Genomic DNA, 24192 nt, shown 5'->3' with positions numbered 1-24192 from the left:
AAAGTAGCTACTTTCTCCCTCACCCAAAGCCAAAAAATCTGGGAGAATGTGTCTCACAGCTGCCTCAGTAATGTCCAGAAGGATATAGCATGGAACACCGTCCACAGTGCACTCCCCACTCGAGCGTTCATGTTCAGGAGGGGACTAGCCCAAGTAGAAACATGCCCCTATGCAAAGTGCCGCAAGAGAGAAACACCAGCCCATATCTTCTGGGAGTGTGATGTGGCTGGCAGTGTCTGGCTCTCTGTCTCTGTCTTCCTAAACAGGTTTGCTGACACGGCCAAGATGACCGCTGAGACTGTGCTCTATGGGCCTGCGGGAGGAATCACTACCAGCACAGCTAAGTGCGTTTGGCGTGTCATCAATGTTGTCAAGCAGATCCTGTGGGAAGGCCGTAACGTCTGTGTCTATCACAAGCAGGAGCTAGACACTATCACCACGACCAGAAGGGCACAAACTCTTATCAAGGACTTTGTAATTCTGGACATCCGGACCCTCGGGAAGGACAAGGCCTGCGCGGAGTGGAGGATCGCCAGACTTCAGGACGTGAAGATGGAATAAAGGAAAAAACTGGAACCGCTAGCTCCTAGGAGCGGGACTACGGGGCACCGCTAAGCCTTTTATTTATTTTGTCATGCCAGCATTCCGCCCTTTTTAACGGTGCCCTGGTTTTATGTAGTCTTTTTGTTTCAGTTTTATGGACCTTTGATTTAATTTGAATGTTTTATTTGATTTTGTTTTGTTTTGTTTTATGTATCTTTAAGATTTTTAATGTAAACTATTAAAAGTTACATTTTAAGTGTTTTAAAATTTTAGAATTTTAACTCACTGTTTATACACTGTCCCTTTTCCCCTGTCCCTGTTTTAGATCTAGGTTTATGTTCACTTTTTTAGAGAGCACTCCCCGGCCCTCACAAGCACTGGTTTTTTATAGATGGTTCTTTTTTTCCAGTCACTTTTAAAACAGCACAGGTTTTTTTCATGTTGATTTTAATCTGTGTCTGTTTTAACCATGTACAAAGCACAATTGTCTTGGTGTTTTTAAATGTATTTTAAATGCTTTTAAAACAAAATGTATGTCTGTATGCATGAATGTCATCTTTAAAAGAAATGTAAAATGAATGAAAAAACGAAAGGGTGTAAATGTAAAAAATGTAAAATCTCAATAAAAGAATATTAATATCTGATACGTCCCCTATCAGGGGACCATATATTAAATTGATTTTTGGAATCGGGAGATGGAACAGGGGCTTGCTCCGTCCACTCCACGCATTGGCCCGGTATTGCAGTACCTCCGGGAACGGTGCACACCTTTCTCTAACGTTGGTCAAAGTCAGATCTGGATCTCTCCTGTGAGCATTTTGTCTACCCCTGCTGGAGGGAGAGTGCCAGTGTTGATGCAAGTTTTCCCGCCGTTTTACTACTTTTTTTTTTCTTTCTCTCTTTCTTTCTTTCTCTCTTTCTTTCTCTCTTTCTCTCTTTCTTTCTCTCTTTCTTTCTTGCTGTCTTTCTTTCTTTTATTCACATGTGGTGATGATGTAGGCAGCAGCAGGTTGTTTCCTGGGAGCATGCAGCTAACCAGACAAGTGTGGTGGAACATGTCCCTATGCCAGGACCTTCTTAGCAAGCCAGCCAGCCAGCGAGGCACAGTTGTAGTTACCCAAGGCACCTTGCACAGCATAGCAGCTTGGCATGACTATTTGTAAGACGCACTCCGCCAGTTTATGTTTTGTTTTTGGTGTTATGTGTGTGTTTTTGCTTTGTTTTGTTTTCTCCTGCTTAAATTGCACATTTCCCCTCTGGAAGCAGCAGCCCGTTTTTTGGGGGTCTGCTTGTGCTTGGAATTTTGCACCCACCTTTGAATCCCCCTGTGCCGTCCGGGCTGGCGCGCCCCGGGCAAGGGCCAAGTCGCCATCGCTTCTCGGCCTTTTGGCTAAGATCAAGTGTAGTATCTGTTCTTATCAGTTTAATATCTGATACGTCCCCTATCAGGGGACCATATATTAAATTGATTTTTGGAATCGGGAGATGGAACAGGGGCTTGCTCCGTCCACTCCACGCATCGGCCCGGTATTGCAGTACCTCCGGGAACGGTGCACACCTTTCTCTAACGTTGGTCAAAGTCAGATCTGGATCTCTCCTGTGAGCATTTTGTCTACCCCTGCTGGAGGGAGAGTGCCAGTGTTGATGCAAGTTTTCCCGCCGTTTTACTTCTTTTTTTTTTCTTTCTCTCTTTCTTTCTTTCTCTCTTTCTTTCTCTCTTTCTCTCTTTCTTTCTCTCTTTCTTTCTTGCTGTCTTTCTTTCTTTTATTCACATGTGGTGATGATGTAGACAGCAGCAGGTTGTTTCCTGGGAGCATGCAGCTAACCAGACAAGTGTGGTGGAACATGTCCCTATGCCAGGACCTTCTTAGCAAGCCAGCCAGCCAGCGAGGCACAGTTGTAGTTACCCAAGGCACCTTGCACAGCATAGCAGCTTGGCATGACTATTTGTAAGACGCACTCCGCCAGTTTATGTTTTGTTTTTGGTGTTATGTGTGTGTTTTTGCTTTGTTTTGTTTTCTCCTGCTTAAATTGCACATTTCCCCTCTGGAAGCAGCAGCCCGTTTTTTTGGGGTCTGTTTGTGCTTGAAATTTTGCACCCACCTTTGAATCCCCCTGTGCCGTCCGGGCTGGGGGGCCCCGGGCAAGGGCCAAGTCGCCATCGCTTCTCGGCCTTTTGGCTAAGATCAAGTGTAGTATCTGTTCTTATCAGTTTAATATCTGATACGTCCCCTATCAGGGGACCATATATTAAATTGATTTTTGGAATCGGGAGATGGAACAGGGGCTTGCTCCGTCCACTCCACGCATCGGCCCGGTATTGCAGTACCTCCGGGAATGGTGCACACCTTTCTCTACGTTGGTCAAAGTCAGATCTGGATCTCTCCTGTGAGCATTTTGTCTACCCCTGCTGGAGGGAGAGTGCCAGTGTTGATGCAAGTTTTCCCAACGTTTTACTTCTTTTTTTTTTTTCTCTCTTTCTTTCTTTCTCTCTTTCTTTCTCTCTTTCTCTCTTTCTTTCTCTCTTTCTTTCTTGCTGTCTTTCTTTCTTTTATTCACATGTGGTGATGATGTAGACAGCAGCAGGTTGTTTCCTGGGAGCATGCAGCTAACCAGACAAGTGTGGTGGAACATGTCCCTATGCCAGGACCTTCTTAGCAAGCCAGCCAGCCAGCGAGGCACAGTTGTAGTTACCCAAGGCACCTTGCACAGCATAGCAGCTTGGCATGACTATTTGTAAGACGCACTCCGCCAGTTTATGTTTTGTTTTTGGTGTTATGTGTGTGTTTTTGCTTTGTTTTGTTTTCTCCTGCTTAAATTGCACATTTCCCCTCTGGAAGCAGCAGCCCGTTTTTTGGGGGTCTGCTTGTGCTTGGAATTTTGCACCCACCTTTGAATCCCCCTGTGCCGTCCGGGCTGGGGGGCCCCGGGCAAGGGCCAAGTCGCCATCGCTTCTCGGCCTTTTGGCTAAGATCAAGTGTAGTATCTGTTCTTATCAGTTTAATATCTGATACGTCCCCTATCAGGGGACCATATATTAAATTGATTTTTGGAATCGGGAGATGGCACAGGGGCTTGCTCCGTCCACTCCACGCATCGGCCCGGTATTGCAGTACCTCCGGGAACGGTGCACACCTTTCTCTAACGTTGGTCAAAGTCAGATCTGGATCTCTCCTGTGAGCATTTTGTCTACCCCTGCTGGAGGGAGAGTGCCAGTGTTGATGCAAGTTTTCCCGCCGTTTTACTTCTTTTTTTTTCTTTCTCTCTTTCTTTCTTTCTCTCTTTCTTTCTCTCTTTCTCTCTTTCTTTCTCTCTTTCTTTCTTGCTGTCTTTCTTTCTTTTATTCACATGTGGTGATGATGTAGGCAGCAGCAGGTTGTTTCCTGGGAGCATGCAGCTAACCAGACAAGTGTGGTGGAACATGTCCCTATGCCAGGACCTTCTTAGCAAGCCAGCCAGCCAGCGAGGCACAGTTGTAGTTACCCAAGGCACCTTGCACAGCATAGCAGCTTGGCATGACTATTTGTAAGACGCACTCCGCCAGTTTATGTTTTGTTTTTGGTGTTATGTGTGTGTTTTTGCTTTGTTTTGTTTTCTCCTGCTTAAATTGCACATTTCCCCTCTGGAAGCAGCAGCCCGTTTTTTGGGGGTCTGCTTGTGTTTGAAATTTTGCACCCACCTTTGAATCCCCCTGTGCCGTCCGGGCTGGGGGGCCCCGGGCAAGGGCCAAGTCGCCATCGCTTCTCGGCCTTTTGGCTAAGATCAAGTGTAGTATCTGTTCTTATCAGTTTAATATCTGATACGTCCCCTATCAGGGGACCATATATTAAATTGATTTTTGGAATCGGGAGATGGAACAGGGGCTTGCTCCGTCCACTCCACGCATCGGCCCGGTATTGCAGTACCTCCGGGAACGGTGCACACCTTTCTCTAACGTTGGTCAAAGTCAGATCTGGATCTCTCCTGTGAGCATTTTGTCTACCCCTGCTGGAGGGAGAGTGCCAGTGTTGATGCAAGTTTTCCCGCCGTTTTACTTCTTTTTTTTTTCTTTCTCTCTTTCTTTCTCTCTTTCTTTCTTTCTCTCTTTCTTTCTCTCTTTCTCTCTTTCTTTCTCTCTTTCTTTCTTGCTGTCTTTCTTTCTTTTATTCACATGTGGTGATGATGTAGACAGCAGCAGGTTGTTTCCTGGGAGCATGCAGCTAACCAGACAAGTGTGGTGGAACATGTCCCTATGCCAGGACCTTCTTAGCAAGCCAGCCAGCCAGCGAGGCACAGTTGTAGTTACCCAAGGCACCTTGCACAGCATAGCAGCTTGGCATGACTATTTGTAAGACGCACTCCGCCAGTTTATGTTTTGTTTTTGGTGTTATGTGTGTGTTTTTGCTTTGTTTTGTTTTCTCCTGCTTAAATTGCACATTTCCCCTCTGGAAGCAGCAGCCCGTTTTTTGGGGGTCTGCTTGTGCTTGGAATTTTGCACCCACCTTTGAATCCCCCTGTGCCGTCCGGGCTGGGGGGCCCCGGGCAAGGGCCAAGTCGCCATCGCTTCTCGGCCTTTTGGCTAAGATCAAGTGTAGTATCTGTTCTTATCAGTTTAATATCTGATACGTCCCCTATCAGGGGACCATATATTAAATAGATTTTTGGAATCGGGAGATGGAACAGGGGCTTGCTCCGTCCACTCCACGCATCGGCCCGGTATTGCAGTACCTCCGGGAACGGTGCACACCTTTCTCTAACGTTGGTCAAAGTCAGATCTGGATCTCTCCTGTGAGCATTTTGTCTACCCCTGCTGGAGGGAGAGTGCCAGTGTTGATGCAAGTTTTCCCGCCGTTTTACTTCTTTTTTTTTCTTTCTCTCTTTCTTTCTTTCTCTCTTTCTTTCTCTCTTTCTCTCTTTCTTTCTCTCTTTCTTTCTTGCTGTCTTTCTTTCTTTTATTCACATGTGGTGATGATGTAGACAGCAGCAGGTTGTTTCCTGGGAGCATGCAGCTAACCAGACAAGTGTGGTGGAACATGTCCCTATGCCAGGACCTTCTTAGCAAGCCAGCCAGCCAGCGAGGCACAGTTGTAGTTACCCAAGGCACCTTGCACAGCATAGCAGCTTGGCATGACTATTTGTAAGACGCACTCTGCCAGTTTATGTTTTGTTTTTGGTGTTATGTGTGTGTTATTGCTTTGTTTTGTTTCCTCCTGCTTAAATTGCACATTTCCCCTCTGGAAGCAGCAGCCTGTTTTTTGGGGTCTGCTTGTGCTTGGAATTTTGCACCCACCTTTGAATCCCCCTGTGCCGTCCGGGCTGGGGGGCCCCGGGCAAGGGCCAAGTCGCCATCGCTACTCGGCCTTTTGGCTAAGATCAAGTGTAGTATCTGTTCTTATCAGTTGATCAGTTTAATATCTAATATCTTAATATCACTCTGGCTTCTCTTCAGTTCGAATAAATCTTTCTAAGACTAAGGCTTAGAGGGTAGTGGCATTGCCCGCTCCCTCCGAGGGTCTGTGAGAGGTTTGTTCGGGTGAGGAGGAACAGAATTTTTTTTCATTTTTGACTGGCTTTCTTCAGCTCGGCAACTTTTTGGAAGACTAATGCTCAGTCTGGTTTTGGCTTGCCCAATCCAGGCCGAGGGTCTTTCAAGATTTTGTTGACTGTTGAGAGCAGTTTTTTCTTTTTCAGGCGGTTCCAGTTTTTTTCTTTTTCAGGCGGTTCCGGCTTTTCCAGACGTTCCTGGAGTTAGAGAGAAGGAGGACCTACCATCCAGACGACCTTTGAGGACCCTTTGATGACCTAGACGACCTCATCCCCAGCCCTTGATTGTAATCGAGATCCAGACTGAGAGAGCAGCAGGCGCCCAGCAGAGGGCGCCATCTGGGAGGAGCAGAGGGCGGCCCCGGACCCCGAGGAGGCGTCACAGCCACGATTCTTCCTACGTGGTCTCAGTGCCAAGCAGCGCCCCCTACTCCGCCAGGGAAGGACACCATTCACCTGGGGAGGGGGTCCCTCTTGCGAGGCGACCATCTCCTCAGGGACTAAAGTAATAGTTCCTTCAACTGCCCAGATTTGCTGCTTACGTTGTCTCTTTTCCGTAGAGAGAGACAACCCGGACGTCCAGAGGCTTCTCCCACCCCAATCGGAGGAGCCAGCTGAAGGATGGCGTTCCGGCCAACCCAGGAGACCAGGAGGCACAATGCGGTGCGCTTCACAAGGACCCAGCAAGAGGAAACGGAACCAGGACTGACGAGACTGGAGTTCAGCCGGACCATTCTTCAGAGGGGTATGGGTTTTTCCCCTTCTGACTTGAATTGTTTGGTGAAATTGCCAGGGCTTAAGGAAGTGTTTGAGGTCAGTTTTAGGAACCCCCAAAAGTTACAAGAAATGTGGTCCTTTTGGGGGGAGAATAAATATCTCGCTCCATACAAAGAATTTTGTGTGGATGCACTGACAGACAGAGAAATGAAAGTTGTTACTGTCCAATTTTTCAATGAGGCTGTTAGCGACTATGATATTACAACATGGCTTAACCGCTATGGGAGGGTGTCATCAGAAGGGAGGAAAATTACAGACGAAGATGGGGTTTGGACAGGAGCCAGAAAGTGGCTGGTACGCCTCAATGTTGATCCATCGGGCATTGGAGGCGTCCGCCACATTCCAAACTCCATAGTGTTAGGGCCCAACAGAGGGCTGGTATTCTATAATGGGATGCCAAAACTCTGCAGGAAATGTGGGGAATTAGGACACCTGGCGGCCGCATGTACTGTAGTCAAGTGCAGGAACTGCGGCGCCCCCCACGAGACCAGCCACTGCAGAGAAGAGAGGCAGTGCAATTTGTGTGGAAAGAAGGGGCACCTGTTAAAGGACTGCCCCTCTTCCTATGCCAACATGGCCAGAGCCAGCAAGGCAAATACGAACAAGCCTAGGCCTGAGCAGGAAGAGGGAGCAAGTAACAAAGATCAGTCCACATCACCACCAACAGTATCCAAGACCCAGACTCCAGCACCACCATCATCACCAGCACCCCCCTCACCCCCCCGCCCCCGAGACATGTCCCGTTTTACGAGGACCCCTTCCCCCAGCCCAGAGAGAGAGTACAACAGCTACTCCACTAGCTCCTCCAGTAGCTCCTCTGATGCAGAACACGAGGCAGGGAGGGAGCCCGGACCCAGCAGCGCCCCCCCCTGAGTAGGGCCCTCTCAGCGCCAGCACTCCCCCTCGGCTCTCGTTATGACGCCATAAAGATTGAGTCCGTGGGGGAGGAAAGCGAAAGCGACAGTGAAAGTGAGAGTGAGAAGGAGGGGAAGGGAGTGAAGAACCAGCAGAGGGTGGGGAAAAGAAAGGGTAGAGACGAGGGGGGGAAAAGAAAGAAGATCAGGATCAAAGACAGCAAGTTGCAGGTGGCCCCCATAGATCCAAAACCAGCTAATGTCCACACAAAGTCCCCAGTCTTGCCCTCGCAGGCAGAGACGGAGGCGAGTGGGACGGCTACACTGCCGCCTAGTGGGCAGGTAGCAGCCAGCCAGGGCATCCCCAGCCAGCCTTCCCAGTCGTTGGCACAAACCCTAGCACACCTCGCAGAAGAGGTGTTCACTAATGCACCGAGGGAGAGGTCGGGGTCAACACCTTCCCTGACCAGCAGTACCTCGGTAGCAATGACCCTCTTCAAGCGAAGGGCCTCCCTTCAAAGCATCCTTGACCCCCTCCCTTGTATGGGCAAAACCAGGGGCCCCCTAGAGGTCCTCCTAGATACAGCACTGGAGGACATGGGAATACCCCTGGACGCGGTAAGCCAGAAGTCTGCTAACAGCTCCAATTCAACAGACGGTAACAGCCAAAGAATGCTGTCTGTCATAACCCCCCCCAGGACAAAGCTGACCCACACGTTCCGAGGGGCCCTGAGCAAGTTCCACCAGACTTACCTTGTGGGGAGTTGAATAGCCCCAACAACTCCACGTACTGTGCATATAAAGACGGTGCCTTCTGGACGAGGCAGCAGTGAGTACCTTCTCAGGGGTGATGGGAGTTGCAAATAAGCCCAAGCCCCCTCGAAGCAAGCGTAGAGCTAAGAGTAGGAAGAGTGTCCCGACCTCCCAATCATAGTCACTATGGGGTGGACGCAGCGACTCCTTTTCTTGTTAGCTATCCTGATGGCCCTGATATGTGTGTCTGTTAATGTCAGGAGCATCAGGGAGACACAAAAAAGATTTGATGTACTAAACTATCTAGCTAACTTGAAAGCAGATCTCATCTTTCTGCAGGAGTGTGGTATTTCATCGAGCCCTGATTATAGGGACCTGAAGGAGAGTTGGACCCTGGGGGACTCCTTCTGGTCGGGCTCCAACATAGCCAGAGCCGACGGAGTAGGTATCCTGTTTAAAAACCCATTTATTACCTCCCGCAGCAGCAGGGAGGTAGAACCTGGTAGAATTCTGAGCGTGGATGTGACATACAACAACACTCCCCTCAGACTGGTCAATGTCTACGCACCCACTAACCAAAACGAAAGAGTTCAATTTTTTCCACAGCTGCGTCCACTCCTGCTGGGGAACGTACCCGTCATCGTGTCAGGTGACTTCAATTGTGCTCTGAGGGACGTAGACCGGAGCAGGCCACGCAACGACCGCTCTAGTAGAGTCTTGTCCTCCGTAATATCTGATTTCTCCCTGTGTGATGCAGGTAAGGACCTGGTGCCTCCCTTTACCTGGGTGAGCTCATCTGGGACCTCCTTCTCCCGTATAGATCTCGTCCTGCATACCAGCTCCCTTACGAAGACGGAAGTAGACACCCAGGCCGTCTTCTTCTCTGACCATAGGCTCCTGCAGGTAACATTGCAGGTCCCTCAGACCTCCCAGATGGGGTCAGGGGTTTGGAAATTAAACACCTCCTTACTCGATGACCCCTCCATAGCTGCAGCCTATAAGAGCAGGCTTGTTGAGTGGACCACTTTGCGTGACCTATTCAACTCCCCTATAGAGTGGTGGGAGATGGTCAAAATGAGAACTAAGGGTTATTTCATAGCAGCAGGCAAGAGGAAAGCAAAAGAAAGGAGGGCCAAATATAAACACCTGAATGCTGCCCTCCAGCGTCTGAGCCTGCTTCAGCTTCGGGGGTTCCCTGTAAGCGACGAGATAGCCCAGACCAAGCTAGATCTTTCAGTGCTTTGTAGGGAGGAACAACGAAAGGTCATGCACAATGCAAAAGTGCAAAAAATGGAGGAAGACGAAAAGTGTACTCGCTTCTTCTTCCAGAAAACGAGGGAGAAGCGGCACTTGATGTCCTCCATGCTCGACAGCAGGGGGAGGATAGTAGAGGATAGTGAGGGAGTGAAAAAAGTGGTAGAGAACTTCTATAGGGACCTGTATAACATCAAAGCTACAGATGACACCCTGATAGAGTGGTTCCTGAGCCAGTTGGAGCCTGACTCAGTGCGGGACGACGAGGAGGAGGAGAAGGACCCAGAACTCACGCTGGAGGAGCTCACCCAGGCGGTTAAGACCATGAACACCGGTAAGACGCCAGGTCCAGATGGCATCCCGGGTGAGTATTATCATCTTTTTTGGGACACACTAAAAGTCCATTTAGCGGAGGTCTACAGAGCGGTCTACAAGGAGAAGCGGTTGGGCCCTTCTATGCGGGAGAGTGTAATTACTCTCCTTCATAAGAAAGGGGAAGTTAAAGATCTACGGAATTGGCGCCCAATCAGCCTCCTTTGCGTGGATTACAAGATACTAGCCAAAGCTCTGATGCTCCGGCTACAAGTACACCTCCCTTTGGTCATTGGCCCCGACCAGGCTTGTGGCGTCCCAGGGAGGTCCATCACAGATATTTTAATGTTAACAAGGGACATTCTGGCTTATTCTAGAGAACGGAACCATCCCCTCTGCCTGTTCAACCTTGACCAGGAGAAGGCGTTCGATAGGGTAAGCCATGAATATATGTACAAAGTGATGGACCAGATGAAATTCGCTCCTGGACTTAGGGAGTGGGTTAAAACCATATATACAAACATTAGTACCCGAGTCTTGGTGAACAGGCACCTGACTGGTAAAATATCTATCCAGTCAGGGGTCAGACAGGGTTGCCCACTATCCCCACTGCTATATGTCGTGTGCATTGAACCCCTCCTGCAGGCAATTCGTAGGGATACCAATATAACTGGTTTCCAGCTGCCTGGATCCAACGGGGTCCAGGTCAAAACAACAGCATATATGGACGATGTGTCACTCATTTGCACCAACACATCGTCGGTACCTCGGATTAGTAATATCCTTGAGAAGTACTGCACGGCGACCGGGGCAGTGATTAATAAGTCCAAGAGCGAAGTCTACGTGTCTAAAAATTGGCAGGTAGATAGGGAACTGTCGGACATGTACCCTGTCAAAAAGGACAAAATCAAGATTCTGGGCCTCATTTTCGAGAACAATAGCTCGGGGGCCCAGAGCTGGACGGCGGCCATTAACCAGGTCCGTAAAAAGATTGGCGGATGGAGCACAAGATCCTTAACAATGACGGGTAGAGTATTAATAACCAAGTCTATACTGTTCCCCATCCTCTCTTATGTAGGAAAAATCTTTCCCCCAGACAGGACCACCAAAAAAGTGGTGGACCGCATTATCCACCGCTTTATCTGGGGCAGCAAGATGGAGAGGGTAAAGCGAGCCACCCTGAGTAAAGCCGACAAGAAGGGAGGTAAGGGGGTCCCGGACGTTGTGCAGCTCACCCGAGTGCAGGGGCTCACGCAAACTATCAAGAACATCCAGGCCCTGGACAGGAAGGTATGTTACATGAATCGTTTCTATTTTGCCACCTGTCTCAGGGCCTTGGGCCTCTGCACTATTGATAACACCGTGCCGTACTCCTGGGACCCCCCATTGTATTATAGAACCTTAAGGGACACTATATATAAATTGGGCTTAGATAAAGCAAAATTGGCTTCCTGGGAATACAAGGCTGTAACTAAATATCTTGCCGGTTCCCAGGAAATTGAAAAAGTAGCTACTTTCTCCCTCACCCAAAGCCAAAAAATCTGGGAGAATGTGTCTCACAGCTGCCTCAGTAATGTCCAGAAGGATATAGCATGGAACACCGTCCACAGTGCACTCCCCACTCGAGCGTTCATGTTCAGGAGGGGACTAGCCCAAGTAGAAACATGCCCCTATGCAAAGTGCCGCAAGAGAGAAACACCAGCCCATATCTTCTGGGAGTGTGATGTGGCTGGCAGTGTCTGGCTCTCTGTCTCTGTCTTCCTAAACAGGTTTGCTGACACGGCCAAGATGACCGCTGAGACTGTGCTCTATGGGCCTGCGGGAGGAATCGATACCAGCACAGCTAAGTGCGTTTGGCGTGTCATCAATGTTGTCAAGCAGATCCTGTGGGAAGGCCGTAACGTCTGTGTCTATCACAAGCAGGAGCTAGACACTATCACCACGACCAGAAGGGCACAAACTCTTATCAAGGACTTTGTAATTCTGGACATCCGGACCCTCGGGAAGGACAAGGCCTGCGCGGAGTGGAGGATCGCCGGACTTCAGGACGTGAAGATGGAATAAAGGAAAAAACTGGAACCGCTAGCTCCTAGGAGCGGGACTACGGGGCACCGCTAAGCCTTTTATTTATTTTGTCATGCCAGCATTCCGCCCTTTTTAGCTGGCATGACCGTTTTTGAACGGTGCCCTGGTTTTATGTAGTCTTTTTGTTTCAGTTTTATGGACTTTTATTTGATTTATGTTGAATGTTTTATTTGATTTTGTTTTGTTTTGTTTTATGTATCTTTAAGATTTTTAATGTAAACTATTAAAAGTTACATTTTAAGTGTTTTAAAATTTTAGAATTTTAACTCACTGTTCCACACACTGTCCCTTTTCCCCTGTCCCTGTCTTAGATCTAGTTTTATGTTCACTTTTGAACCTTTTTAGAGAGCACTCCCCGGCCCTCACAAGCACTGGTTTTTTATAGATGGTTCTTTTTTTCCAGTCACTTTTAAAACAGCACAGGTTTTTTTCATGTTGATTTTAATCTGTGTCTGTTTTAACCATGTACAAAGCACAATTGTCTTGGTGTTTTTAAATGTGTTTTAAATGCTTTTAAAACAAAATGTATGTCTGTATGCATGAATGTCATCTTTAAAAGAAATGTAAAATGAATGAAAAAACGAATGGGTGTAAATGTAAAAAAATGTAAAATCTCAATAAAAGAGTATTTTGGCTAAGATCAAGTGTAGTATCTGTTCTTATCAGTTTAATATCTGATACGTCCCCTATCAGGGGACCATATATTAAATTGATTTTTGGAATCGGGAGATGGAACAGGGGCTTGCTCCGTCCACTCCACGCATCGGCCCGGTATTGCAGTACCTCCGGGAACGGTGCACACCTTTCTCTAACGTTGGTCAAAGTCAGATCTGGATCTCTCCTGTGAGCATTTTGTCTACCCCTGCTGGAGGGAGAGTGCCAGTGTTGATGCAAGTTTTCCCGCCGTTTTACTTCTTTTTTTTTCTTTCTCTCTTTCTTTCTTTCTCTCTTTCTTTCTCTCTTTCTCTCTTTCTTTCTCTCTTTCTTTCTTGCTGTCTTTCTTTCTTTTATTCACATGTGGTGATGATGTAGACAGCAGCAGGTTGTTTCCTGGGAGCATGCAGCTAACCAGACAAGTGTGGTGGAACATGTCCCTATGCCAGGACCTTCTTAGCAAGCCAGCCAGCCAGCGAGGCACAGTTGTAGTTACCCAAGGCACCTTGCACAGCATAGCAGCTTGGCATGACTATTTGTAAGACGCACTCCGCCAGTTTATGTTTTGTTTTTGGTGTTATGTGTGTGTTTTTGCTTTGTTTTGTTTTCTCCTGCTTAAATTGCACATTTCCCCTCTGGAAGCAGCAGCCCGTTTTTTTGGGGTCTGCTTGTGCTTGAAATTTTGCACCCACCGTTGAATCCCCCTGTGCCGTCCGGGCTGGGGGGCCCCGGGCAAGGGCCAAGTCGCCATCGCTTCTCGGCCTTTTGGCTAAGATCAAGTGTAGTATCTGTTCTTATCAGTTTAATATCTGATACGTCCCCTCTCAGGGGACCATATATTAAATTGATTTTTGGAATCGGGAGATGGAACAGGGGCTTGCTCCGTCCACTCCACGCATCGGCCCGGTATTGCAGTACCTCCGGGAACGGTGCACACCTTTCTCTAACGTTGGTCAAAGTCAGATCTGGATCTCTCCTGTGAGCATTTTGTCTACCCCTGCTGGAGGGAGAGTGCCAGTGTTGATGCAAGTTTTCCCGCCGTTTTACTTCTTTTTTTTTCTTTCTCTCTTTCTTTCTCTCTTTCTTTCTCTCTTTCTTTCTTGCTGTCTTTCTTTCTTTTATTCACATGTGGTGATGATGTAGACAGCAGCAGGTTGTTTCCTGGGAGCATGCAGCTAACCAGACAAGTGTGGTGGAACATGTCCCTATGCCAGGACCTTCTTAGCAAGCCAGCCAGCCAGCGAGGCACAGTTGTAGTTACCCAAGGCACCTTGCACAGCATAGCAGCTTGGCATGACTATTTGTAGACGCACTCCGCCAGTTTATGTTTTGTTTTTGGTGTTATGTGTGTGTTTTTGCTTTGTTTTGTTTTCTCCTGCTTAAATTGCACATTTCCCCTCTGGAAGCAGCAGCCCGTTTTTTGGGGGTCTGCTTGTGCTTGGAATTTTGCACCCACCTTTGAATCCCCCTGTGCCGTCCGGGCTGGGGGGCCCCGGGCAAGGGCCAAGTCGCCATCGCTTCTCGGCCTTTTGGCTAAGATCAAGTGTAGTATCTGTTCTTATCAGTTTAATATCTGATACGTCCCCTATCAGGGGACCATATATTAAATTGATTTTTGGAATCGGGAGATGGAACAGGGGCTTGCTCCGTCCACTCCACGCATCGGCCCGGTATTGCAGTACCTCCGGGAACGGTGCACACCTTTCTCTAACGTTGGTCAAAGTCAGATCTGGATCTCTCCTGTGAGCATTTTGTCTACCCCTGCTGGAGGGAGAGTGCCAGTGTTGATGCAAGTTTTCCCGCCGTTTTACTTCTTTTTTTTTCTTTCTCTCTTTCTTTCTTTCTCTCTTTCTTTCTCTCTTTCTCTCTTTCTTTCTCTCTTTCTTTCTTGCTGTCTTTCTTTCTTTTATTCACATGTGGTGATGATGTAGACAGCAGCAGGTTGTTTCCTGGGAGCATGCAGCTAACCAGACAAGTGTGGTGGAACATGTCCCTATGCCAGGACCTTCTTAGCAAGCCAGCCAGCCAGCGAGGCACAGTTGTAGTTACCCAAGGCACCTTGCACAGCATAGCAGCTTGGCATGACTATTTGTAAGACGCACTCCGCCAGTTTATGTTTTGTTTTTGGTGTTATGTGTGTGTTTTTGCTTTGTTTTGTTTTCTCCTGCTTAAATTGCACATTTCCCCTCTGGAAGCAGCAGCCCGTTTTTTTGGGGTCTGCTTGTGCTTGAAATTTTGCACCCACCTTTGAATCCCCCTGTGCCGTCCGGGCTGGGGGCCCCGGTCAAGGGCCAAGTCGCCATCGCTTCTCGGCCTTTTGGCTAAGATCAAGTGTAGTATCTGTTCTTATCAGTTTAATATCTGATACGTCCCCTATCAGGGGACCATATATTAAATTGATTTTTGGAATCGGGAGATGGAACAGGGGCTTGCTCCGTCCACTCCACGCATCGGCCCGGTATTGCAGTACCTCCGGGAACGGTGCACACCTTTCTCTAACGTTGGTCAAAGTCAGATCTGGATCTCTCCTGTGAGCATTTTGTCTACCCCTGCTGGAGGGAGAGTGCCAGTGTTGATGCAAGTTTTCCCGCCGTTTTACTTCTTTTTTTTTCTTTCTCTCTTTCTTTCTTTCTCTCTTTCTTTCTCTCTTTCTCTCTTTCTTTCTCTCTTTCTTTCTTGCTGTCTTTCTTTCTTTTATTCACATGTGGTGATGATGTAGACAGCAGCAGGTTGTTTCCTGGGAGCATGCAGCTAACCAGACAAGTGTGGTGGAACATGTCCCTATGCCAGGACCTTCTTAGCAAGCCAGCCAGCCAGCGAGGCACAGTTGTAGTTACCCAAGGCACCTTGCACAGCATAGCAGCTTGGCATGACTATTTGTAAGACGCACTCCGCCAGTTTATGTTTTGTTTTTGGTGTTATGTGTGTGTTTTTGCTTTGTTTTGTTTTCTCCTGCTTAAATTGCACATTTCCCCTCTGGAAGCAGCAGCCCGTTTTTTGGGGGTCTGCTTGTGCTTGGAATTTTGCACCCACCTTTGAATCCCCCTGTGCCGTCCGGGCTGGGGGGCCCCGGGCAAGGGCCAAGTCGCCATCGCTTCTCGGCCTTTTGGCTAAGATCAAGTGTAGTATCTGTTCTTATCAGTTTAATATCTGATACGTCCCCTATCAGGGGACCATATATTAAATTGATTTTTGGAATCGGGAGATGGAACAGGGGCTTGCTCCGTCCACTCCACGCATCGGCCCGGTATTGCAGTACCTCCGGGAACGGTGCACACCTTTCTCTAACGTTGGTCAAAGTCAGATCTGGATCTCTCCTGTGAGCATTTTGTCTACCCCTGCTGGAGGGAGAGTGCCAGTGTGATGCAAGTTTTCCCGCCGTTTTACTTCTTTTTTTTTTTTCTTTCTCTCTTTCTTTCTTTCTCTCTTTCTTTCTCTCTTTCTCTCTTTCTTTCTCTCTTTCTTTCTTGCTGTCTTTCTTTCTTTTATTCACATGTGGTGATGATGTAGACAGCAGCAGTTTGTTTCCTGGGAGCATGCAGCTAACCAGACAAGTGTGGTGGAACATGTCCCTATGCCAGGACCTTCTTAGCAAGCCAGCCAGCCAGCGAGGCACAGTTGTAGTTACCCAAGGCACCTTGCACAGCATAGCAGCTTGGCATGACTGTTTGTAAGACGCACTCCGCCAGTTTATGTTTTGTTTTTGGTGTTATGTGTGTGTTTTGCTTTGTTTTGTTTTCTCCTGCTTAAATTGCACATTTCCCCTCTGGAAGCAGCAGCCCGTTTTTTGGGGGTCTGCTTGTGCTTGGAATTTTGCACCCACCTTTGAATCCCCCTGTGCCGTCCGGGCTGGGGGGCCCCGGGCAAGGGCCAAGTCGCCATCGCTTCTCGGCCTTTTGGCTAAGATCAAGTGTAGTATCTGTTCTTATCAGTTTAATATCTGATACATCCCCTATCAGGGGACCATATATTAAATTGATTTTTGGAATCGGGAGATGGAACAGGGGCTTGCTCCGTCCACTCCACGCATCGGCCCGGTATTGCAGTACCTCCGGGAACGGTGCACACCTTTCTCTAACGTTGGTCAAAGTCAGATCTGGATCTCTCCTGTGAGCATTTTGTCTACCCCTGCTGGAGGGAGAGTGCCAGTGTTGATGCAAGTTTTCCCGCCGTTTTACTTCTTTTTTTTTTCTTTCTTTCTTTCTCTCTTTCTTTCTTTCTCTCTTTCTTTCTCTCTTTCTTTCTTGCTGTCTTTCTTTCTTTTATTCACATGTGGTGATGATGTAGACAGCAGCAGGTTGTTTCCTGGGAGCATGCAGCTAACCAGACAAGTGTGGTGGAACATGTCCCTATGCCAGGACCTTCTTAGCAAGCCAGCCAGCCAGCGAGGCACAGTTGTAGTTACCCAAGGCACCTTGCACAGCATAGCAGCTTGGCATGACTATTTGTAAGACGCACTCCGCCAGTTTATGTTTTGTTTTTGGTGTTATGTGTGTGTTTTTGCTTTGTTTTGTTTTCTCCTGCTTAAATTGCACATTTCCCCTCTGGAAGCAGCAGCCCGTTTTTTGGGGGTCTGCTTGTGCTTGGAATTTTGCACCCACCTTTGAATCCCCCTGTGCCGTCCGGGCTGGGGGGCCCCGGGCAAGGGCCAAGTCGCCATCGCTTCTCGGCCTTTTGGCTAAGATCAAGTGTAGTATCTGTTCTTATCAGTTTAATATCTGACACTCTGGCTTCTCTTCAGTTCGAATAAATCTTTCTAAGACTAAGGCTTAGAGGGTAGTGGCATTGCCCGCTCCCTCCGAGGGTCTGTGAGAGGTTTGTTCGGGTGAGGAGGAACAGAATTTTTTTTTATTTTTGACTGGCTTTCTTCAGCTCGGCAACTTTTTGGAAGACTAATGCTCAGTCTGGTTTTGGCTTGCCCAATCCAGGCCGAGGGTCTTTCAAGATTTTGTTGACTGTTGAGAGCAGTTTTTTTCTTTTTCAGGCGGTTCCGGCTTTTCCAGACGTTCCTGGAGTTAGAGAGAAGGAGGACCTACCATCCAGACGACCTTTGAGGACCCTTTGATGACCTAGACGACCTCATCCCCAGCCCTTGATTGTAATCGAGATCCAGACCGAGAGAGCAGCAGGCGCCCAGCAGAGGGCGCCATCTGGGAGGAGCAGAGGGCGGCCCCGGACCCCGAGGAGGCGTCACAGCCACGATTCTTCCTACGTGGTCTCGGTGCCAAGCAGCGCCCCCTACTCCGCCAGGGAAGGACACCGTTCACCTGGGGAGGGGGTCCCTCTTGCGAGGCGACCATCTCCTCAGGGACTAAAGTAATAGTTCCTTCAACTGCCCAGATTTGCTGCTTACGTTGTTTCTTTTCCGTAGAGAGAGACAACCCGGACATCCAGAGGCTTCTCCCACCCCAATCGGAGGAGCCAGCTGAAGGATGTCGTTCCGGACAACCCAGGAGACCAGGAGGCACAATGCGGTGCGCTTCACAAGGACCCAGCAAGATGAAACGGAACCAGGACTGACGAGACTGGAGTTCAGCCGGACCATTCTTCAGAGGGGTATGGGTTTTTCCCCTTCTGACTTGAATTGTTTGGTGAAATTGCCAGGGCTTAAGGAAGTGTTTGAGGTCAGTTTTAGGAACCCCCAAAAGTTACAAGAAATGTGGTCCTTTTGGGGGGAGAATAAATATCTCGCTCCATACAAAGAATTTTGTGTGGATGCACTGACAGACAGAGAAATGAAAGTTGTTACTGTCCAATTTTTCAATGAGGCTGTTAGCGACTATGATATTACAACATGGCTTAACCGCTATGGGAGGGTGTCATCAGAAGGGAGGAAAATTACAGATGAAGATGGGGTTTGGACAGGAGCCAGAAAGTGGCTGGTACGCCTTAATGTTGATCCATCGGGCATTGGAGGCGTCCGCCACATTCCAAACTCCATAGTGTTAGGGCCCAACAGAGGGCTGGTATTCTATAATGGGATGCCAAAACTCTGCAGGAAATGTGGGGAATTAGGACACCTGGCGGCCGCGTGTACTGTAGTCAAGTTCAGGAACTGCGGCGCCCCCCACGAGACCAGCCACTGCAGAGAAGAGAGGCAGTGCAATTTGTGTGGAAAGAAGGGGCACCTGTTTAAGGACTGCCCCTCTTCCTATGCCAACATGGCCAGAGCCAGCAAGGCAAACACGAACAAGCCTAGGCCTGAGCAGGAAGAGGGAGCAAGTAACAAAGATCAGTCCACATCACCACCAACAGTATCCAAGACCCAGACTCCAGCACCACCATCATCACCAGCACCCCCCTCACCCCCCCGCCCCCGAGACATGTCCCGTTTTACGAGGACCCCTTCCCCCAGCCCAGAGAGAGATTACAACAGCCACTCCACTAGCTCCTCCAGTAGCTCCTCTGATGCAGAACACGAGGCAGGGAGGGAGCCCGGACCCAGCAGCGCCCCCCCCCTGAGTAGGGCCCTCTCAGCGCCAGCACTCCCCCTCGGCTCTCGTTATGACGCCATAAGGATTGAGTCCGTGGGGGAGGAAAGCGAAAGCGACAGTGAAAGTGAGAGTGAGAAGGAGGGGAAGGGAGTGAAGAACCAGCAGAGGGTGGGGAAAAGAAAGGGTAGAGACGAGGGGGGGAAAAGAAAGAAGATCAGGATCAAAGACAGCAAGTTGCAGGTGGCCCCCATAGATCCAAAACCAGCTAATGTCCACACAAAGTCCCCAGTCTTGCCCTCGCAGGCAGAGATGGAGGCGAGTGGGACGGCTACACTGCCGCCTAGTGGGCAGGTAGCAGCCAGCCAGGGCATCCCCAGCCAGCCTTCCCAGTCGTTGGCACAAACCCTAGCACACCTCGCAGAAGAGGTGTTCACTAATGCACCGAGGGAGAGGTCGGGGTCAACACCTTCCCTGACCAGCAGTACCTCGGTAGCAATGACCCTCTTCAAGCGAAGGGCCTCCCTTCAAAGCATCCTTGACCCCCTCCCTTGTATGGGCAAAACCAGGGGCCCCCTAGAGGTCCTCCTAGATACAGCACTGGAGGACATGGGAATACCCCTGGACGCGGTAAGCCAGAAGTCTGCTAACAGCCCCAATTCAACAGACGGTAACAGCCAAAGAATGCTGTCTGTCATAACCCCCCCCCAGGACAAAGCTGACCCACACGTTCCGAGGGGCCCTGAGCAAGTTCCACCAGACTTACCTTGTGGGGAGTTGAATAGCCCCAACAACTCCACGTACTGTGCATATAAAGACGGTGCCTTCTTGGACGAGGCAGCAGTGAGTACCTTCTCAGGGGTGATGGGAGTTGCAAATAAGCCCAAGCCCCCTCGAAGCAAGCGTAGAGCTAAGAGTAGGAAGAGTGTCCCGACCTCCCAATCATAGTCGCTATGGGGTGGACGCAGCGACTCCTTTTCTTGTTAGCTACCCTGATGGCCCTGATATGTGTGTCTGTTAATGTCAGGAGCATCAGGGAGACACAAAAAAGATTTGATGTACTAAACTATCTAGATAACTTGAAAGCAGATCTCATCTTTCTGCAGGAGTGTGGTATTTCGTCGAGCCCTGATTATAGGGACCTGAAGGAGAGTTGGACCCTGGGGGACTCCTTCTGGTCGGGCTCCAACATAGCCAGAGCCGACGGAGTAGGTATCCTGTTTAAAAACCCATTTATTACCTCCCGCAGCAGCAGGGAGGTAGAACCTGGTAGAATTCTGAGCGTGGATGTGACATACAACAACACTCCCCTCAGACTGGTCAATGTCTACGCACCCACTAACCAAAACGAAAGAGTTCATTTTTTTCCACAGCTGCGTCCACTCCTGCTGGGGAACGTACCCGTCATCGTGTCAGGTGACTTCAATTGTGCTCTGAGGGACGTAGACCGGAGCAGGCCACGCAACGACCGCTCTAGTAGAGTTTTGTCCTCCGTAATATCTGATTTCTCCCTGTGTGATGCAGGTAAGGACCTGGTGCCTCCCTTTACCTGGGTGAGCTCATCTGGGACCTCCTTCTCCCGTATAGATCTCGTCCTGCATACCAGCTTCCTTACGAAGACGGCAGTAGACACCCAGGCCGTCTTCTTCTCTGACCATAGGCTCCTGCAGGTAACATTGCAGGTCCCTCAGACCTCCCAGATGGGGTCAGGGGTCTGGAAATTAAACACCTCCTTACTCGATGACCCCTCCATAGCTGCAGCCTATAAGAGCAGGCTTGTTGAGTGGACCACTTTGCGTGACCTATTCAACTCCCCTATAGAGTGGTGGGAGATGGTCAAAATCAGAACTAAGGGTTATTTCATAGCAGCAGGCAAGAGGAAAGCAAAAGAAAGGAGGGCCAAATATAAATACCTGAATGCTGCCCTCCAGCGTCTGAGCCTGCTTCAGCTTCGGGGGTTCCCTGTAAGCGACGAGATAGCCCAGACCAAGCTAGATCTTTCAATGCTTTGTAGGGAGGAACAACGAAAGGTCATGCACAATGCAAAAGTGCAAAAAATGGAGGAAGACGAAAAGTGTACTCGCTTCTTCTTCCAGAAAACGAGGGAGAAGCGGCACTTGATGTCCTCCATGCTCGACAGCAGGGGGAGGATAGTAGAGGATAGTGAGGGAGTGAAAAAAGTGGTAGAGAACTTCTATAGGGACCTGTATAACATCAAAGCTACAGATGACACCCTGATAGAGTGGTTCCTGAGCCAGTTGGAGCCTGACTCAGTGCGGGACGACGAGGAGGAGGAGAAGGACCCAGAACTCACGCTGGAGGAGCTCACCCAGGCGGTTAAGACCATGAACACCGGTAAGACGCCAGGTCCAGATGGCATCCCGGGTGAGTATTACCATCTTTTTTGGGACACGCTAAAAGTCAATTTAGCGGAGGTCTACAGAGCGGTCTACAGGGAGAAGCGGTTGGGCCCTTCTATGCGGGAGAGTGTAATTACTCTCCTTCATAAGAAAGGGGAAGTTAAAGATCTACGGAATTGGCGCCCAATCAGCCTCCTTTGCGTGGATTACAAGATACTAGCCAAAGCTCTGATGCTCCGGCTACAAGTACACCTCCCTTTGGTCATTGGCCCCGACCAGGCTTGTGGCGTCCCAGGGAGGTCCATCACGGATATTTTAATGTTAACAAGGGACATTTTGGCTTATTCTAGAGAACGGAACCATCCCCTCTGCCTGTTCAACCTTGACCAGGAGAAGGCGTTCGATAGGGTAAGCCATGAATATATGTACAAAGTGATGGACCAGATGAAATTCGCTCCTGGACTTAGGGAGTGGGTTAAAACCATATATACAAACATTAGTACCCGAGTCTTGGTGAACAGGCACCTGACTGGTAAAATATCTATCCAGTCAGGGGTCAGACAGGGTTGCCCACTATCCCCACTGCTATATGTCGTGTGCATTGAACCCCTCCTGCAGGCAATTCGTAGGGATACCAATATAACTGGTTTCCAGCTGCCTGGATCCAACGGGGTCCAGGTCAAAACAACAGCATATATGGACGATGTGTCACTCATTTGCACCAACACATCGTCGGTACCTCGGATTAGTAATATCCTTGAGAAGTACTGCACGGCGACCGGGGCAGTGATTAATAAGTCCAAGAGCGAAGTCTACGTGTCTAAAAATTGGCAGGTAGATAGGGAACTGTCGGACATGTACCCTGTCAAAAAGGACAAAATCAAGATTCTGGGCCTCATTTTCGAGAACAATAGCTCGGGGGCCCAGAGCTGGACGGCGGCCATTAACCAGGTCCGTAAAAAGATTGGCGGATGGAGCACAAGATCCTTAACAATGACGGGTAGAGTATTAATAACCAAGTCTATACTGTTCCCCATCCTCTCTTATGTAGGAAAAATCTTTCCCCCAGACAGGACCACCAAAAAAGTGGTGGACCGCATTATCCACCGCTTTATCTGGGGCAGCAAGATGGAGAGGGTAAAGCGAGCCACCCTGAGTAAAGCCGACAAGAAGGGAGGTAGGGGGTCCCGGACATTGTGCAGCTCACCCGAGTGCAGGGGCTCACGCAAACTATCAAGAACATCCAGGCCCTGGACAGGAAGGTATGTTACATGAATCGTTTCTATTTTGCCACCTGTCTCAGGGCCTTGGGCCTCTGCACTATTGATAACACCGTGCCGTACTCCTGGGACCCCCCATTGTATTATAGAACCTTAAGGGACACTATATATAAATTGGGCTTAGATAAAGCAAAATTGGCCTCCTGGGAATACAAGGCTGTAACTAAACATCTTGCCGGTTCCCAGGAAATTGAAAAAGTAGCTACTTTCTCCCTCACCCAAAGCCAAAAAATCTGGGAGAATGTGTCTCACAGCTGCCTCAGTAATGTCCAGAAGGATATAGCATGGAACACCGTCCACAGTGCACTCCCCACTCGAGCGTTCATGTTCAGGAGGGGACTAGCCCAAGTAGAAACATGCCCCTATGCAAAGTGCCGCAAGAGAGAAACACCAGCCCATATCTTCTGGGAGTGTGATGTGGCTGGCAGTGTCTGGCTCTCTGTCTCTGTCTTCCTAAACAGGTTTGCTGACACGGCCAAGATGACCGCTGAGACTGTGCTCTATGGGCCTGCGGGAGGAATCACTACCAGCACAGCTAAGTGCGTTTGGCGTGTCATCAATGTTGTCAAGCAGATCCTGTGGGAAGGCCGTAACGTCTGTGTCTATCACAAGCAGGAGCTAGACACTATCACCACGACCAGAAGGGCACAAACTCTTATCAAGGACTTTGTAATTCTGGACATCCGGACCCTCGGGAAGGACAAGGCCTGCGCGGAGTGGAGGATCGCCGGACTTCAGGACGTGAAGATGGAATAAAGGAAAAAACTGGAACCGCTAGCTCCTAGGAGCGGGACTACGGGGCACCGCTAAGCCTTTTATTTATTTTGTCATGCCAGCATTCCGCCCTTTTTAGCTGGCATGACCGTTTTTCAACGGTGCCCTGGTTTTATGTAGTCTTTTTGTTTCAGTTTTATGGACCTTTGATTTAATTTGAATGTTTTATTTGATTTTGTTTTGTTTTGTTTTATGTATCTTTAAGATTTTTAATGTAAACTATTAAAAGTTACATTTTAAGTGTTTTAAAATTTTAGAATTTTAACTCACTGTTTATACACTGTCCCTTTTCCCCTGTCCCTGTTTTAGATCTAGGTTTATGTTCACTTTTTTAGAGAGCACTCCCCGGCCCTCACAAGCACTGGTTTTTTATAGATGGTTCTTTTTTTCCAGTCACTTTTAAAACAGCACAGGTTTTTTTCATGTTGATTTTAATCTGTGTCTGTTTTAACCATGTACAAAGCACAATTGTCTTGGTGTTTTTAAATGTATTTTAAATGCTTTTAAAACAAAATGTATGTCTGTATGCATGAATGTCATCTTTAAAAGAAATGTAAAATGAATGAAAAAACGAATGGGTGTAAATGTAAAA

The 24192-nt window shown here is 48.7% G+C and overlaps 11 non-coding genes and 3 pseudogenes across 11 annotated transcripts; all 14 read left to right on the top strand.

Annotated features, from left to right (window-relative positions):
* Window positions 1-1159: 1159 nt before the first annotated feature.
* On the top strand, window positions 1160-1314 carry LOC131738753 (U2 spliceosomal RNA; annotated as a pseudogene).
* A 599-nt stretch (window positions 1315-1913) lies between these two features.
* Window positions 1914-2104, top strand: LOC131738898 (U2 spliceosomal RNA). The gene has a single exon (XR_009330066.1). It is a non-coding gene; the product is annotated as a U2 spliceosomal RNA (small nuclear RNA).
* Window positions 2105-2703: 599 nt separating this feature from the next.
* Window positions 2704-2894, top strand: LOC131739271 (U2 spliceosomal RNA). The gene has a single exon (XR_009330439.1). It is a non-coding gene; the product is annotated as a U2 spliceosomal RNA (small nuclear RNA).
* Window positions 2895-3490: 596 nt separating this feature from the next.
* On the top strand, window positions 3491-3681 carry LOC131739244 (U2 spliceosomal RNA). The gene has a single exon (XR_009330412.1). It is a non-coding gene; the product is annotated as a U2 spliceosomal RNA (small nuclear RNA).
* Window positions 3682-4279: 598 nt separating this feature from the next.
* LOC131738897 (U2 spliceosomal RNA) lies at window positions 4280-4470 on the top strand. Its single transcript, XR_009330065.1, has one exon. It is a non-coding gene; the product is annotated as a U2 spliceosomal RNA (small nuclear RNA).
* A 611-nt stretch (window positions 4471-5081) lies between these two features.
* On the top strand, window positions 5082-5272 carry LOC131739241 (U2 spliceosomal RNA). Its single transcript, XR_009330409.1, has one exon. It is a non-coding gene; the product is annotated as a U2 spliceosomal RNA (small nuclear RNA).
* A 597-nt stretch (window positions 5273-5869) lies between these two features.
* Window positions 5870-5986, top strand: LOC131738876 (U2 spliceosomal RNA; annotated as a pseudogene).
* A 6737-nt stretch (window positions 5987-12723) lies between these two features.
* On the top strand, window positions 12724-12906 carry LOC131738357 (U2 spliceosomal RNA). Its single transcript, XR_009329918.1, has one exon. It is a non-coding gene; the product is annotated as a U2 spliceosomal RNA (small nuclear RNA).
* A 598-nt stretch (window positions 12907-13504) lies between these two features.
* LOC131739304 (U2 spliceosomal RNA) lies at window positions 13505-13695 on the top strand. The gene has a single exon (XR_009330472.1). It is a non-coding gene; the product is annotated as a U2 spliceosomal RNA (small nuclear RNA).
* A 573-nt stretch (window positions 13696-14268) lies between these two features.
* On the top strand, window positions 14269-14459 carry LOC131738895 (U2 spliceosomal RNA). The gene has a single exon (XR_009330063.1). It is a non-coding gene; the product is annotated as a U2 spliceosomal RNA (small nuclear RNA).
* A 597-nt stretch (window positions 14460-15056) lies between these two features.
* On the top strand, window positions 15057-15247 carry LOC131738894 (U2 spliceosomal RNA). The gene has a single exon (XR_009330062.1). It is a non-coding gene; the product is annotated as a U2 spliceosomal RNA (small nuclear RNA).
* Window positions 15248-15845: 598 nt separating this feature from the next.
* On the top strand, window positions 15846-16036 carry LOC131738893 (U2 spliceosomal RNA). Its single transcript, XR_009330061.1, has one exon. It is a non-coding gene; the product is annotated as a U2 spliceosomal RNA (small nuclear RNA).
* A 599-nt stretch (window positions 16037-16635) lies between these two features.
* LOC131738216 (U2 spliceosomal RNA) lies at window positions 16636-16826 on the top strand. Its single transcript, XR_009329780.1, has one exon. It is a non-coding gene; the product is annotated as a U2 spliceosomal RNA (small nuclear RNA).
* A 587-nt stretch (window positions 16827-17413) lies between these two features.
* LOC131738588 (U2 spliceosomal RNA) lies at window positions 17414-17511 on the top strand (annotated as a pseudogene).
* The last annotated feature ends 6681 nt before the right edge of the window (window positions 17512-24192 follow it).

The sequence above is a fragment of the Acipenser ruthenus genome, chromosome 10 (assembly GCF_902713425.1).
Source record: "Acipenser ruthenus chromosome 10, fAciRut3.2 maternal haplotype, whole genome shotgun sequence".
In the NCBI taxonomy this organism is placed as follows: domain Eukaryota; kingdom Metazoa; phylum Chordata; class Actinopteri; order Acipenseriformes; family Acipenseridae; genus Acipenser; species Acipenser ruthenus.
Note: the sequence above shows the minus strand (reverse complement) of the source record. Positions and strands in the feature narration are given on the sequence as shown.